Genomic DNA, 7,447 nt, shown 5'->3' on the forward strand with positions numbered 1-7,447 from the left:
CCAGGGGCGATCCTAGTCTTTATTTTTAGGGGTGGCAATTTAGCATAATCACGCCCCTCCTTCACTCTGATTGGCTGCCCCGGTTGGGGCCACCCCTCCGGCAATTGGACCCGCCCCTCCCATTTTGATCACTGTGTCTTGGAGCAATTTAAATTTAGGTTTGTGCTACTAAGGGGGGCGATTGCCCACGATCTCCCCCCCCCCCTTGGATACGCCACTGGATTTGGCTCTTTAGTTCAAACATAACACTCCATTATGGGCAGATAAAACTACAGCATAGTCCAGGCATATATAGGCAATACTTGAACATTTCTGGTCAAAGAGATGTAGTCAAATACAAACATCTACCAGCCCCATACGACTGGTATTTAGCATATTAAGACCATAGAGAAATTGTAACCGCCACACAATGCAGAGATCATGCCCCCCCCAGCAAATTTCAATACCCACTCCGCAGTCATTTTCATCACTTACCTTCAGCCACCCCTCCGCCCCTCCCAGACTCACTTATCGCAGTCTTCTACATGGTAGAGAGACTGGCAGCAAATCCGCTTGTTGCTCACTGCCTGGCAGTGCCAGTGCGGACAGGCAGTGCAGACAGCACTTAATCCAGTCTGGTGATATGTGGTGATCTCACAAGACCAGACCAAGAACCGCCTCCGCACTGACAGTCAGCTAACCGAAAGCGGATGTGCTATCAGACTGCCTGTCTGCTATAGTCATTGTCGGGGCCGATCCCTTTAGAGCAGCGGCAGCCCCCTATGCCAGCCAACCCCAGGACCGCCTGCCACCTATAATTTTAGAAAAGTGGTAAAAGAAATAGTAAATGCATGTAGCGTCGCGCCTACTCCGGGCCCCAGGCCGCAGTATGACCTGCCCTTTGGTTGATCAGGCTCTGGATATCTGTAGAATAATATAACTTGTGATACATGAATTGTAGAAGCTGCTCAGGATGGCTCTCTGATAATGATGGAATGCTTATTTAAAAGTGTGTCTGTGATGAGGGGACCTGAGTCAGTTGTCTCAAGCAGCAAGTTTTTGGGGGGCAGTAAAAGTAGTGAATTAATTTGAAAAGTGTCAATTTTATTGCTACATAAGCAAAATACTATCAGTCTATATCATAATGCTTAGAAGTGACACGTGCTTAGAAGTGCAGACAACTATTATATGAAAATATTACTGGCAACAAGCTGGTTCAAGGAACGAAACACGGCTTTTTCTGTAGTCCCCAAAAAATCAAAAACGTTGTTGTTTTTTATTATCTATAAATTGAAATATTTTTGAATGCCAGAGGTTCTAGTGCAAAGTGTACATGATGGAAACAGAAGTGATTATATATACACACACATACATACATATATATATATATATATATATATATATATATATATATATATATATATATATATATACATACACATACACATGGGGTAGAGGATGCTGGGTATTTTTTAAAGAGACACTTTTCCTAATGTTCAAATGCACAAACACCAACCTTAGCTATATAATACATAAGCATACAAAGGGTGGATATATAGATCTAGCTATTGAGTCCCAGAGAAGGGATCATACTGGGAGTAAGAGGGATTTGGCTGCTGAGGATGTAATTGTGCAACATCTACACGTGTTGCTGGAATAATACAGCTTTCTAACATTTTCTTATCCCAAAACACTTCTCCACCCATTACCTCACCAGTATTGTATAATTGCATGCTCCTGTTGCAGCCCTTGTTGCAAGTGAGTGAATTACAAGTACTGAGTATAAACTGTTTGTCGTTCTTCTACAAGCACATTTTTTGCAATTGCAAAACGTCAAGCTGAGCATTTGTGGCATGTCCACATGTCCCAGCATGCCTTGTCAGCCTGGCATGCTGGGATTTGTAGTTCAACAAAAAGTAACCAACCAGAGGTTGATCAAGCCCGGTAAATTCGCGAATTGCAAGCAGATGGTATATTGCAATATCTACATAATGAAGGTTTATTGCTGAACAGCAGTGATACTGTTTGCAAACACCATGGTCTGCAATGTGCAGCAGTAATAGTCTCGTCTCATAACCTCCCCCCCCCCCCTCTGCTGGTTCAGTTCCACGTGTTCAGTTCTAAAATTTTAAGAGAGAGGATTTCTATCAGCTGGCTCGTTGGTCTAGGGGTATGATTCTCGCTTAGGGTGCGAGAGGTCCCGGGTTCAAATCCCGGACGAGCCCATTTTTTTTCTCTCTCATTAATCTGCTTTGTAAATTATATTAGCATTATTATTAGTTTATTTACATATACAGCGTGTGAATTTTTTTTAAAATGAGCTCATCGTATGCAAAATATTTTCCCATTCAAGTGTTTTGCACAGTGCAACATATAAGAAAAAGGATATAATTCCACTGGTACATTTGCAAACAAATGAATGATTATGTAATTTTGGAAAATGAAAATATTTATTTTATGATGTTTAACCTTGGACCCCATAGGCTCAAACTGCAAATCCCAGCCTTCGTCCAATGGGTCAGCTAAAGTAAATGGAAAAGACAATATAAATGAATTTCTTGGGCATTTATTTTCCATTTATCTGCAGTGGGGGGCAGTGTGTCCTGAAGGGGGACAGCAGAGTGGGCTGTAAAGGAGACATTGTGCTGAGGGGCAGTGTGTGATGGAGGGGGGGCACAGTGTGATAAGGGGCACAGTGTATTGAGGGGACCGCGTGATAAGGGGCACAGTGATTTGAGGGCTGGCGGGAAGAGTGTCATTAATTGTCCACTGGGTGCTAAGAGACATTTATTTATACATCCTTTTCACTAATGTTGGGGGAGCTAAGGTGGGTGATGAATTGGCTGTGAGGAAGGTGATGAATTAACTTGGGAAGTTTGTGATGAAATTGTCAGGGGTATCATGAATTGGCCACATTCATGAGGATAAAGCTAAACGACAACAAAGCTACAAGAACAGTAAGAAAGAACAGCAAGAACAGGTAAGAGAATCTGTCTAAATTTGTTTGCCGGATAAAAAACCTGAATTTCCCTTTATTGATACAGGTGTATTAGACTAGAGCTGCTGAGTGCTGACCTCTCACAAACAGCCATCTTTAAATATACATTTCACTGAATGATCCTTATAAAATAGACAATTATTGAAAAATAGAAAAGATTAGAATATATAGCTTTTTTGGGGTGTGTAACTGCTGCTGAATCTCACACGCAAACACTCAGTTTTTTTCTTATTTCCCTTGTCACTGCCCCACACAAGATTACTGTCACTAGAAAAACTCAAGTTTAAAAGAAAGAAATCTGTTTGTTTTCTGGATTCTGCTGCTAACAGTCTGACAGCAAAAGCACTGTTTTTCTCAAAGAATATACTAGTTAGTTCAGAATGATTTATATCTAACTCAGTCTGTATATACTGACTAGTACTATTAGATATATACAATGCGATGTATTAACAACAACCAGTAGCCACTAGTCTGTGTAAAGTCTATTTAAGACTTAAATTAATAGCAGTTGATCAGGAAACTATTGTAGCTGACTGTTCTCTACAGAATTACTTTTAAAAGGACTCTACTGCCTTCCTATGTCCCAAGTTCACCCTGAATAAAATATAGATACACATATATATATATTGAGCGTTTTGCAAAGAAAAATTGCCGAAAATGTTCCACCTCATCTTGAGATTTGAGTTTGGCTTGAGAAACTGAGTCACAACTTGGTCTCACTCGGCACCATAACATCGGACTTTGTCGGGATCCGAACCACTCATCTCTAATATATATATTTATCTATATTTATCTATCGATCTATGTATCGATCTATGATTCTATCTATCTATATATATGTACAAGTTAACCCGTGCATGATACTCATGCATTCTAGTCAAATCAAGCTACTTAAGGTGTTAAAAAGGTTCTTGTCATGCATTTGGGCCATAGCCCAGGCCTCCTCAGGGGAAGAGCGTTACTTCCCGATGCAAGCGCCCTTTTTTTAACGTAGTTTTGTCCACATGTCACCACCTCATCATTCTTTTCCATCACCTCATCCTTCATCTTCATCGCCACATCTATCCAGATGTCTATCCAGACACAGGGATCTCTCTCAGCGGTCCTGAGTATCACACTCCTCTCACTCTGTCACCCCTGGCAACCACCAACAACTCCCCACTGTCACCCCCGGCAACCACCAACCACTCTCCACTGTCACCCCCGGCAACCACCAACCACTCCCAACTGTCACCCCCGGCAACCACCAACCACTCTTCACTGTCACCCCCGGCAACCACCAACCACTCCCAACTGTCACTTCTACTTCAAAAAATATATATATATTTTTTTAAAATCTTTATAAACACTTTTAACAATTAAATTAACAAATTAAAAACATCTTAGTATACCAAATTTCAGCCCTTTCTGAGTTTTTTTTCCACACACACTAAGAATTTAGTAGGTCAGTGTATAACTCTGCCCAGCAGGTGGCGCTGCAGCTTGGTTTTATTTTTTCCACACAGACAGACAGACAGACTAACACACGCCACTAGACATTTATATATTAGATATATCTATATATATATATATATATATATATAGATATATATATATAATGCCTTGTATTGAACCCAAATGCAAACCTGTGACTTCATGTTGTGCAATGAGATATTTACGCATGCTTCAAGAGGAGGGGGGAGATTTAGGAGAGCATTCCAGGTACAGTCGGTGGCTGCAGAGCATTTGCGCAGTCGCACAGATACATGACGCAGGAGCAGCCTCCATGTACACTGAGAACCCGATAACCCGTGTTTTGGAAGAGAAATGGAAAAATCCAGTCACAGCCCCCAATAATATTACAGCCTTTGGAGACTGGCATTTCTGTGCAGCTATTAGTGGTGTATTATGGTCAGAACGAGGAGAGGCAGCAGAAGCCGGAGACACGAAACATGAACCAGTCACTGTAGAAATATTAAGCGACCATAACCGTCCTTCACCATGTATCCTAACTAAGTATCCTTCCTCTGCTGGGTTTAGAGAAGGCTCTTTCTTTCATTTCCACAGGCATATATGAAACTAAGTTATTAATCTAGGAGTATAATTAGAATTTAGCACTTTTTTTCGGGTGGGTGTTTTTGGAACTATAGTTATTCAAATAAGCAGTTCATATTTGTATAGTGATTTAGAACAGCTATACTGGCTGCTGCCTTGTTTTCAATAGTCTTTGAATTCTTATGATTATTTTGTTAATTGGTTGTGTTGTTTTGTTATTATTGGTTCAGTGTTAACTAGAGATGGGCGGGCTCGGTTCCCCGAGATCCGAATTCATCCGAATTCAGTCTATCCGAGTACCGAGCCGAGCACATTCTGTACTCTCCCGCTCGTTCGGAATCGAAATCGAGGCAAAACGTCATTGTGACGTATTCGTATTTCTGAGCTCAGTTCTCGCGAGATTTGAAAAGCATAAATACCAGTCTCCACAGCAATCCATCGCCATTTGACAGAGGGAGAAAGCAGGGTTAGGTCACACTGGCTATATCAACGCAGGGACAGAGCAGTAATTGGAGACATTATTGTTTCTATTCAATACCATTCTAATCTTAATACCAGTTGTTACAGCAGTAAGAGAAGGATAGAGGAGGGTTTTTGTTCAATATCTGGCACTCAAAGTGCTTTTGGGGTGTTCCCCATTCTTTTGCATTAATTTTTCTGGCTGTCAAAAGTCCTATTTGTCAGCAGTCTAAAAATATAATATTTAGCACTCCAAGTGCTTTTGGGGTGTCTCATATTCCCCAGTGTTTTACTGTAATTTTTCTGGCTGCCAAAAATCATATTTGTCAGCAGTATCTAAAACAATTTTTAGCACTACAAGTGCTTTGGCCTCATTATAATGGAATCAAAGCAGTCCACATATGAGCAGAATCAGCAACCAGGTTAGGATAATGTTTGCTCTGAATCAGAAATGACACCAATCCCTGGGGAGAGTCCATCCAACAGTGGGATGTCTAATCGTGAGCATTCTGTTAGTGTACCCATAAAGACGGGCCCTTTCAGCAGTTCTGCTGATGTGTGCCTGAACAGCCCGAGTGTAGCCGGTGATACACAAATTGAGGATGCCACTTTGGAAATAGAAGAGGATGAGGGGGAGATTTGTATAGGCGACGAGGGCGCTAATGAGGATGTTGATGAGGATGAGGTAGTTTGTGTAAGTCCTGCACCAGTGGCAGCAGTTCTGGCATGTGACAAGAAAAAGGCCATTGTCATGCCTGGCCATAAAACAAAAAAATCCACCTCTTATGTGTGGAATTATTTCTACCCCAATCCACAGAACAATTGTATAGACATTTGTAGTGTATGTCAAGCCACAGTCAGTCGAGGGAGGGACCTTAACCATCTTGGAACCTCGTCTATGTTACGCCATTTAACGAGAGTTCATGGCAAAGTGTTGGGAAAAGCTGAAAGTTCTTCCAAAAAAATTACAAGCACTCCCATCATCAGCTAGGACCCTCCGGTCACCGACATCCCGACGGCTACAAAATACACCCACCACACCATCCTCATCAATATCCTCAGTAGCGCTCGGAGTTAGCCCTGCATCCCACTTAGTAAGGCTGGATGACTCCTGCACTATAAATGATTCCTCTGAAGAAAGCGTTAGTCCCACTGCTGCTGCTGTTGCTGCTGCTGGGGGTGAATCGTCAGCCCAGAGGAAGGCCAAGAAAAAGAGCAGTCCTACATTTCAACAATTAACTGTGAAACAATCATTTGCTAGGGGAAGCAAATATGACAAAAGTCACCCAGTCGCCAAGCGAATCACAGACGCCATGGCTGCCATGTTAGTGTTACATCTGTGTCCAATACCCACAATAAATGCAGCTGGCTTTTCACAATTAATTGAGGTTTTGTGTCCGCGTTACAGAATTCCATCGCGAAACCATTTTTCCCATAAAGCTATTCCACAACTATACCAAAAAGTGTGTACAAATGTAGAGATTGCGCTGAAAACTGCCATTCTGCCCACTGTCCACTTAACCACAGATATGTGGACAAGTGGAAGTGGCCAAACCAAAGACTATATGACTGTGACAGCCCACTGGGTTGGTCATTCACCTTCACCAGCAGGAACAGCAGCAGCTACGTAACATTTGTCACAGGCAGGCCACTCTTTGTATTACCGGCTTCACTAACAGGCATACGGCTGACAATTTGTTACGCAAACTGAGAGATGTGATTGATACATGGCTTATACCACTTGGACTCTCCCCAGGATATGTAATTTCTGATATTGGCAACAATATAGTGCGAGCATTACAGCTGGGTGAGTTCCAGCACATTCCCTGTTTTGCTCACACCATCAACTTGGTGGTGCAGAGCTTCCTATGAACTAACCGTGAGGTGCAGGAGATGCTTTTGGTGGCCCGTAAAATTTCAGGCCATTTCAGGCATTCTGCCACAGCATGTAGGAGATTACAGCAGCTCCAAGAGCAG

General features: G+C 42.1%; 1 non-coding gene across 1 annotated transcript; it reads left to right on the forward strand.

Moving 5' to 3' along the window:
- The first annotated feature begins 2,132 nt into the window (after window positions 1–2,132).
- Window positions 2,133–2,204, forward strand: TRNAP-AGG (transfer RNA proline (anticodon AGG)). The gene has a single exon. It is a non-coding gene; the product is annotated as a tRNA-Pro (tRNA).
- The last annotated feature ends 5,243 nt before the right edge of the window (window positions 2,205–7,447 follow it).

The sequence above is a fragment of the Mixophyes fleayi genome, chromosome 2 (genome assembly GCF_038048845.1).
Source record: "Mixophyes fleayi isolate aMixFle1 chromosome 2, aMixFle1.hap1, whole genome shotgun sequence".
NCBI lineage: Eukaryota > Metazoa > Chordata > Amphibia > Anura > Limnodynastidae > Mixophyes > Mixophyes fleayi.